Here is a 10,027-nt window from a genome sequence, read left to right on the forward strand (position 1 = left end):
GACTGGCTACAATTTTTTTAAAAACTATTTTCAGTACATGTCATTGAGTCCATGGATACATATACCATGGATATGGAGGACCAACTACTACCAGCCACAATGTGTGAAATTATGCATAATCAGTCTGTGAGGTTTGTAAATGGCAATGCCTCAGTTAGCTAAGGTCAAGATGCATATGTTTCACTGTGAAATTTAAAAATATGTAGCAATTTTTAAACTATGGACCTCACACAATAAAAAAAAATTCTGTTTTTAGTTTGATGCTTTATTTGGCGATAACTGTAACTTCCCATGCAATTGTAAGAGCAATTTCAGAGCTGGGGGATAGCTCAGTGGTAGAGTTCTTGCCTAAAATGTGTGGTGTCCTAGGTTTAGTTCTTATCTCTGAAAAACAATTTAAAAATACTGTATACCCTTTACTAAGTTTCCCACAACAGTACCCATCACTTTGTAAACGATAGTACGGTATCATAGCAGCATCCAACCAAGACAGAGTGTTTCTGTCAGCACAGACACCATGCACTTCCACACCACACCCACTTCCCTCACCCTACATTGGCTCCTTCCTTGGTAACCACCATTCTCCATTTCCGTATTTTATTGTTTCAAAATGTTATAGATATGGAACCAGGCAGTATGTGACTCTTTGATTGTTGTTTCCCTCAGCATAGCTCTCTGATGATTATCCAGGGTAGTTTGCTTCCTCTATTGCTGTGTGGTGTCCCCTCATGCAGCCATCTCCTAGCTAAAGGTTGTGGTTTCTAGTTTGAGGCTGTTGTTAATAAAACTGCTCTCACAATCATGCACAGGTTTTTGTGTGACTGACTGTAGTCTTCATTTCTTTGGGATAATGGCCAGGAGGGCAATTGCTGGGCCCTATGATCTCTGTATGTATAATTATTTTTTGAGAAAGAGATTTACTAGGCAAAATCCCAAAAGCACACACTCAGTGACAGAAAGTGCAAGTCCATTTTATAGGTGAAAAGGTATGGTCTATTCACAGGTGGAAAAGGCTTGGTTATCCCTTAGAAGTTTTTGGCTGGGTTTGTATCCTGATTCTGCAGTTTTTATTAAAAGCATAAATTTAAAATTATGCTTTTTCTTGTCTTTTTTTCTACTTATCTTTCCTATCCTGCCTCAGGATACTTTGCTTTATTTTTATTAGTATGTTTTTGATACATAATGAATAGATTCATCGTGGGGAGTTGGTACATATGCATACTGCATCTTAGTCCTTTTTTGCCTGTTTAAATTTTAACAAACTGCCAAACTGTGTTTCAGAGGGGCTGTGCCATTTTATATCCTTACTGGCAGCATAGCAATTGCTGCATCCTGTCTAGCATATGGTACTTTCACTACTGTCTAGCATATGGTATCTAGCATATGTACCATCACTAGCTTTTCATTTTAGCCATTCTGATCAGTATGGTATCTCATTGTGATGTAATATTTTTAATTTATATAAATTTTCTTTTTCATAGACCTTTTACCTACAAAATCCTTTCTAGGGACATTGATTAAAACATTTTATTAGGAAAAAGTAGACAATGCACATAGTATACTATTTTAAAAATATAAAAGCATGTGAATGAATCATGAATTCTGCTCTCATTGCTTCCTGGGTGACCTCCTCCCCAGGGCTGTCACTCTACCGGCAGAACCATAGGAAACTTTCCACCAAAAATAAAGGCTCTGATCTCAGTCCAGCCACTGCTTCCTATTCCAAGGTCATGACCAGGAGTGGTGGAGGTTGTCTCGAGCACATGCCACTTCTGGGAACGCTGGATAACTTCCTTGCTGTGGTCAGCAGTTCCATGTAGGGACCTACAGTGCAGTGGGTAAAGTCACTTGCTTTCTGTGCCCCCGCCCACCACAGTGCTGTCTCCATTCTCCTGCTATTTCTAATCTGCTGAGGGCTGGGAAACTATATAATGGGGCCTTTTGACATTTGATATTCAATAAGAATCAATAAGCACTTTGGTGAGTTGCTCAAAAGACCCTTGTCTTCTCACCTTCCAAGTTCTGAGGTCTGTTCCAAGGGCTGAAGTTGCCAGAAGGGTGACCCTAGCCCTGTACATATCTTTTCCAAAAGCCAGGACTGTGATAAATCAAACATGGGGGGTGTGTCGGGCCATGTATCCAATTAGAATACTCATGGTGTCATTAGCTGTTAGGAGTAAGGATAAATTTAGTTTGTTATTACTTTGTTGCTAAATGAAGGAGTTAAGCTAGACTGGGCTTAATTCTCCAGCCTAGTGCTACATTTAATTTTTTTTTTTTTTGTGCTGGGGACTGAAACCAGGCCTTTATATTGTCCTATATCCCCAGGCCCCCTATATATTTTATTTTGAGACAGAATCTCACTTCATTTGAATATAGACTTGTAGAGTAATCATACAAATTGTGATATTTGAAAGAAGATTCCTGGGTAAATCATCTGTCTCCAGTGACTCACCCTCAGTTTCACTAGGACTGAGTTCAAGCTTCAAGTAGGTTTTGTATAACATTTCCAGTGGCAGGAGTTTTCACGTGAATTGATATGAAATCAACTTTCATTTATTTATTTTTTGAATGCACTGCTGGAAATCAACCTCAGGGCTTCATGCATGGTAGGCAAGTGCTCTACCACTTAGTTATACCCCTAGCCGTAAAATATTTTGATAAATCAATCCACAGACTGTCAAGTATTATAAAGTTGAACCACAAATGAATGAATCCATTCATGAATGCAAAAATATCCTGAGCCAGCTGCTTCATAAAGTTTCCTGCTGGTCTCACCACTTAATACTTCACATTGGAAATGAAATTTCAGTGTGAGTTTTGGTGGGAAATAGAGCAGCACCTATTGGCTATTAACAGAATAATGGGAGGACATAAGTCCATATAGACAAATCCTTTTTGCCTTTGTTTGTTTTTCATGGTCTATAATAGTCAGCTTGTGTTGAGAATCACTGGTGTAAATGTCAGCCTGTCTCACTGATGACTGTAGGCTTCTCCTAGAATGAGCTGGAGTTTGCTACTCCTTATGACTTTGATTTTTGTTGTTGTTTTGTTTTGTTGTGTTTTTTTGAGACAAAGTCTCACTATGTAGCCCAGGCTGGCCTCGAACTCACCATGCTCCTCTTGCCTCAACCTCCTAAGTGCTGGGATTATGGTGTGCACCATGACTTTAACTGTTTTCACCCACAAGTATTTGCTAATAGTAGCTCCTCTATGGGCTCAGTGATGATAGAGTGAATTATGTAACCATATGAGCAAAAAGTCATATATAATCCTGTTAAGCCAGGATTGTAGATCTGAAACTAAGGGGCTGTTCATTCTCTCACTGACTCTGTAGGGACCAGTTCTCCCTATCGAATCACAGGGCAGTGCTGGGGACACAGAACTCCGACTGCACTGTTATGGTTTGTGTATATATGCCTCCAAAAGCCTCATGCAGTCAGGGGGGTGTGCTTCTAGAGTTTGTGATTGATTCATGGTCCAGTGCTAGGGTTATGGGTGTGAGTGCTGCACCCACCCTGGGGCGGGAAGACTGCATGCATTATAAGGGAGGGAAAGAGGCTTGCTCTTTATGCTTTTCCCTTTCTGCTCTTGTTGCTTTTGCTGTTTTTGGCCATCATAAACTGTTGCCCTCTGCCATGTGCCACTCTGCCTTGCAACCAGCTGATTATGGACTGAAACCTCCACAAACTATGAGCTAAATAGACCTTTCCTTTCTTAATTTTGGGTGTTGGGTATTTTGTCTCAGCAACTAGAGAAAAGTAACTAACACATACACTTACTCAAATGGATGGAAAAACAATGCTATTGGCACAAATCAATAAAAATGGAGCACTTGGGCCACAGAGTTATTTCTGGGCACAAGATGCATACTCCAATTTGAGGGTTACGTTAGTGTCAGATGTAGCCGTACAGTAATGCCTCCCAAACTTAGTTATTAGGAAACACTTTTGGTGTATATATTATGTATAAACATGTATAAACATGTGTATGTATGTGTACACATGTATCTCCTGTTTATATGTTACACTTGATTTTATATACAAACTTCCAGGTATTTACCAAAGTTTTATCTTTCTTGATCTTACTTTAACTCCTGTCCTTTACTACTGTTCTCTTTGTCCTGGAAACAGAAATTTCCAGTTTCTTCCACTTCCTGTTTTTTCCTACTCTCTGGGAATTTGAGCTAAGAGTCTTGGGTTTGGGGCACGGACCAGAGCTTAAGGATTCAGATAAGAGAGATTGCCTCTTTCGTTAAAACCTAAATTCTTTATCTATAAGATGAGATTAATAATATATTATGTGAGGATGTGAAAAAAGAAGTTAGCTCTTTATAAGAAAAGTTTCAGAATAAAATGCAAATATTTTCATCTAAAAGTATGATACTTGTTATGGGTTTGTGTCTAGATGTCCCCACAAAGCCTCATGTGGTGATAGGCGGGGCTTTTTCAGAGGTGGTTGGATCTACAGTGTATGATGCTATGATTCATTCAAGGTGCAGGGCTAGGATCAAGTTCACTAGGATTAAGGGTATGAGTGCTACCTGCCCTGAGTAGCCAGGATAAGATACAAGGGATGGAAAGAGCTGCGGTCATCCCTTGTTTGTTTTGCTACCTTCTCCCTACCATGAATTGTTTCTTCTTTGCAGTGCCTGTTTGCCATGCCACCCTGCCTTGGAGTCTGCTGACTATGGACTGAAACCTCTATAAACTATGGACTAAATAAACCTTTCTTCCCTTAATTTTGGGCTTTGGGTATTTTGTCTCAGCAACGAGAAAATTAACACAGCACTGATTTTTAAATTTTATTTTTATTTATTTTGTTTTTGTGCTGCTGAGGACCAAACCAGGGCCTTGCACATGCTAGGCATGCAGTTTACTTCCAGTGACCCCCAATCCTTGCTAGTTTTTTTTTTTTAATTTGGCAGACATCCTCAGTATTGACATGCGCCCTGAAAGCACTAACTCACTGGATCCCAACAATGGTATGATATAGTCATCATTATCGCCATTTCCCCATTTTATAGACATCCAGAGAAGCAAGTAACTGGTCCCTGACTCCTTAATTACACTATTCTGGTAACTGGGGACAGAATTGGGAGTCAAAACCAGGCAGCTTGATGCTAGAGTACAACCTCAATTACATAGTCAGTGGCTATGAAATTGCTGTTTATTCACTTTTTTTCCCCCTGCTCTCGAGGGTGAAGCCAGGGAGCCACACCGCCAGACCCTTTTTTTGGTTTTATTTGAAACAGGGTCTTGCTAAACTGCCCAGGCTGGCCTTGAATGTGTGATCCTCTTGCCCCAGCCTCCAGAGGGGCTGGGATTATAGTTGTGCCTCATGCTACCTGGCTGCTTACTCAATTCTGATTGTGTTCCTTCCATGTTTAAAACCCTATGGTGGCTTTTGAAGCCTAAAGAAATCAATACAGACCTCCTGCCACCTTCTTCCCTACTGGGTCCCTTCCTGTCTTCCTGCACAGCTGGCCACACATCCTTTGTCCCTCCACAATCTCTTTATGCGAACCCCACCTGCTCTGCCTCCCTCCTGACTCTTTCACGGCTACCTTTCCTCCAAGGTCCTTCGAGTGCCGTCCCTTGTATATATTTTCTCAACCGCAGCTGGCTGACATCTTCCCAGAGAATTCTCCCTCTCCTCTCCTGCCCACCTGTATAGCAGGTTCTGGCTGTGATGATAGTTTTTTCTGTGTATACCATATTCCCTCCCTACTCAAGGAGGAGATCCTTGGAAGCTGAAATTTGATTTTTTTCATAGAATTTAAAAATTTTATTAAAAAGTTAAATCATTGTTCTTTTGATAACCAAATGTTTGCATACTTGCCACAAAAAACCAAACATTACAGAATATATATTTTGGAAGTGAAATCCACCATTCTAGCCTTTCCTGCCTAGCTCTAAGAGAGTTGTAGTTAACAATATGGAATATATCCTTCTAGACCTTTTTCATATGTAAACAAGTATATGTAAAGACATGTAAGCAAATAAAATTTTATTTACAGAAATAGGATTACATTATACATACAGCTTTGTAGCCTCTTCCTTCCTTCCTTCCTTCCTTCCTTCCCTCCCTCTCTTTCTTGTGGTACTGGGGATTGAACACTAAGCTACAACCCCAGTCACCCCACACCTTATAAAATTTGATACAAGGTCTCACTAAATCTCTAAATTGCCCTCAAATCTGTGATCCTTCTGACTCATTCTCCCAGAGTGCCAGACCTCACTTGTAGCTTTATTTCTAAACCTAAGTATTTTTCGTATAGATCTTTCTCTCTCTTAACACTGGGGAGTGTACCCAGGGCTTCATGCATGCTGAGCACATGCTCTACCTGTGTGTGATACGTACTCCCATCCTGACCTCGTTCTTTTTAAATAGCAACATAGCCTAAGATTGTATGAATGTAACAATACTTATCTGTCCAATCCAATCAAGAGAATGATTTCCCATTTTCACCATTATGCACAATGTAGCAGTGAATATATACATGTTTTGATGTGTCTATATCCCTTTATAGTCACATGACTTTCTGTGGGACGTACCCTTCAATGTGGAATTGCTAGCTGAAATAGAAAGGAAAGCCTAAGTAATGATACATATAAAAATGTGGAAGGGAAAGTGTCTTGGTTTTTGTCTTTCTATATCCTTTCAAGGTCTGCCATTACACTCACTAGTGTGACCTGGGGTGAAGAGGGCAGCTCTGGCATCAGACTGCCCAGGTCTGTATCTAGGTTTCCTCTTTATGGCTTAGTCATCTTGTCACCATAAAATGGAGAAAGTAATAATACAGCACTTGGTTCTCAGCATAGTTGGAAGTCTTAAATGAGATAATATATGTAAAGCAATCAGTATTTAGTGAGTACTTGGAAAATAAGCAAATATAAGGTATATACAAAAAAATGGTAATAGCTTCAGATAATTATTCAATAAATGAGACTGAACAGAACAATGGTAGTTTGTGCAATTTTTCTAGAAATGGGTGGTGTAGAACCACTCATACTTTGCTATTAAAACCTATAACAACTACTTATGAAGTGACTAGCTAATATTAGAGGTATAATGTATGACCTTGGAGCAATTTATCTCTGTGCAAAATTAAACTGGTCTGAACCAGGTCAAACCAATGACCTTGGCCAGTTCAGTCCTACACTATCTCCAATGTAACTAACTGGCCCCAACTGCAGCCCGAAACCTTATGTAATAAGGGTCCCTGAAGACAGAGAACAATACAGCTCCCTGAGGGGACACTGGCACACACTGGAGGTTATCAGGTCATCTAACCAGCCATTAACTTTGAAAATGGATAGAAAGCACACAAATAAACGGTTACGGTAGAGGAGGCTTTTGAATTAGATTCTGAACTTCTGGGCCAGAGTTCCCACCTTCACAGGCCAATTCCTGTACCAAGAGTCACCCTCAGGTTCTAGAATCAGCTCTGCCACTAACTAGCTACAAAATCTTGAGCAAAATGTTCACTCTCATTTTATGTTGGTCCCTTTTCTGATGCCCCACTTCTCACAGATAGAGTCACACTTGCAAGGCTGCTTATTGCACCTGAAAAAAAGGTAAGACATAAAATCAAACAATTGCAAATACTGTACTTCAAAATGTGTTGATCAGGAGATAGCAAAAATGTAAGAAGCTTGACATAAAATGTCCCATGTTACATGATTTCACCTACATGAACTATCAAAAGCAAATCCATTAGTTAGATGGAAATGTACTTAGGGCTTACCAGGGGCTGGAAGAAGGGAGGGATGGGGTATGAGTGCTTAATAGGCATGGGGTTACTTTGAGGAATGACAACATGATCTGGAACTCTTTAATGGTGACAGTGGCCCAACACAGTGAATGTACTAAATGCCACTAAACGCACACTTTTTAACATAGTTAAAATTGTTATGTTTGTGGTATGTGTACTTTACCGCAAGAGGAAAAAAAAAAGTGAGAAGAAAGAGGAGGGGAGAACAGTTCAGTGGATGCCTGCTCAGTGGCATGGATAGGGTGTAGTGGGTCATCTGAGGAATCACTGGGAACTCCAGGAACACAGGTGTGGATCTCAGTGAGTACAGCAATTGTCACCTAATTGGGACCAGGTTCTGGCCATGGACAGATGTGGCTCCCAGCAAGCGCAGTGTGAATGGCTGGCCCTGGTCTTGCTCACATCAAACAGTACCCGAAAGGGTATTCCTGAGGCTTGTTTCCAAGCTCAGCCCCTCCTTGAGAAGCCCCAGCCCACAGGGAGGCCCATCTTACTCCTCTAAACCCTGGCACAATCGCCTCTGTGCCATTCCCCCGACCTTCTAGTCACCGTGTGTCCACAGAGACCCCCGGCCTTTAGCTTCTCATCTCCTCCCTGGCATCAGCACAGTAGTGCTCAGAACATATTTACGGCTCTGTGACTGAGTCAGGCAGGCCCCACAGGGAGCAGAGTTTATGGGTTTTAATGGGAACCATACCATGAAATTTGAAGCTTTCACCTCACAGCTCACACTGGAAATCATGGGTTGAGTCGGATTTCTTGGGAGTGCTCATCCAGCCAATTCAAGGGACTGGTGGTTTCCAGTCCGAAGGAACTGTGTTCCTTTGTGCAATGTATATAATAATCTAATTTTTAAATGAAACGATTTATACAGCATCTTCACGTTGGAAACTAACCTAAAGACTGCACGTGCTGACGCCCTGAGGCTGTGAGACCACTCAGAGCGGGACGCTGAGAAGGGAGGGAGCAGAGCTAACAAGTAGCAGAGCAGGGCTTCAGCTCCTGGATTCCGGAGAAGCTGCTCCACGTGGCTGTGGCTACCATGCACTGCCCAGACCTAAGTGCTGGCAGAAACCTGCGGGCACGCACACACAACTGCGTTCATGTATTTATATTGGGGATTTTTTCTTTTCTTTTTTATGTCCTTTATTCAGAGCAAGATGTGTGGAGGCAAACAGTCTTTCTTCACACCTGAGGGAGCGGCGTGGTTCGTTTTTACTTTGGCAATCAAAGTGGAAGAGCGAACGCGCGGTTCCATCGCCTGCGCTTTCTGGGTGTGCGCTGCGCCCCAGTCTCTCTGGCCTCACCTTGCTGGAGCCTCTCCCCTCCCAGGCAGAGACTTTCCGGACCGTCCTTGCCCCTCGGTTCTGGATGGGACCCTTCCTTCCCATCTTCGAATCGGGTCCTGGGCACCCAGGCGCTCTCCACCCCGGGTGTGGGCGCCGAGCCCCCGCCTCCTCCTCAGACGGCCTCCTTTCCCACCCCAGGACCAGCACTGCAGGCCACGCCGACATCTGCCGGTCCGCGCCCCGCGAAGGCTCCGGTTGCAGGGCGAATCACTGTTAGCTGGGTGCTGCCTGCCTGCGTCCCGCTTGGGAGCCGGCGTCGGAACCCGACAGACCTGGCTGCCACCAGCCAAGACCGGGCTGTTACTCAACTTCTCGAGTCTCGGTTTTCTCGTCGGTCCGGGCTGATCCCCACAGGTGGCCGCGCGGATCAGGGCGCTCAGTGCTGGCCCCAGGTCCCCGGGCCGCTCGGCTTGGTTCGCGTTGGCCCGGCCCCCACCTTCTCCCCGCTCCGGGGCAGGACGAGGGGCCCTGCGCCACACTCTGAAGCGTCCCTGAACCCGGCGAGGACGCCGCGGCACATCCAGGACAACCCGGAAGGATCTGTCCGCTTTCGACCCCGCAGCGCTCCGCTCCGCTCGGCCGCCTCCCGCCCTCCCCGGCGCCCCCACTCGGGCACCTGCGGCCCGGCGCCACCTGCGCGGCCCGGCGACCTCGGGACCTCGGGGACGGGACAGGCCCCGCCGCCCGCCCTGCCCCCGCGCACCCCGACACCGGTCTCCTCCCGGAGGAGCATTGTACTCACATCCGGGGCTGGGTTTTGCCTTCATGCGAAACGTAATTAACCCGGAAAAAAGAGCCCGGAGACAGGAGCGAGGGAGGGGGCAAGGTGCGGGGGGCGCGGGCGGGCCCGAGGACGACAGGCGGGGAGAAGTCCTCACGCGCGACGCGGCCTCCCGATGTG

General features: G+C 44.2%; 1 protein-coding gene and 1 long non-coding RNA gene across 3 annotated transcripts in view; one reads left to right on the forward strand and one right to left on the reverse strand.

Annotated features, from left to right (window-relative positions):
* Positions 1–5,992: 5,992 nt before the first annotated feature.
* Positions 5,993–9,072, reverse strand: LOC102028507. Its single transcript, XR_263178.2, has 2 exons — positions 8,475–9,072; positions 5,993–7,569 (listed from the first exon to the last, which is right to left on the reverse strand). It is a non-coding gene; the product is annotated as an uncharacterized LOC102028507 (long non-coding RNA).
* A 787-nt stretch (positions 9,073–9,859) lies between these two features.
* Positions 9,860–10,027, forward strand: part of Plekha2 (pleckstrin homology domain containing, family A (phosphoinositide binding specific) member 2) — a 62,300-nt gene continuing 62,132 nt past the window's right edge. For both annotated transcript variants that reach the window (XM_005398458.2, XM_005398461.2), the window contains exon 1: positions 9,860–9,952. The gene's annotated coding sequence lies outside the window, so the exon portion shown is untranslated. The remainder of the gene's footprint in view (positions 9,953–10,027) is intronic.

The sequence above is a fragment of the Chinchilla lanigera genome, unplaced genomic scaffold (genome assembly GCF_000276665.1).
Source record: "Chinchilla lanigera isolate Chin_1 unplaced genomic scaffold, ChiLan1.0 scaffold00062, whole genome shotgun sequence".
In the NCBI taxonomy this organism is placed as follows: domain Eukaryota; kingdom Metazoa; phylum Chordata; class Mammalia; order Rodentia; family Chinchillidae; genus Chinchilla; species Chinchilla lanigera.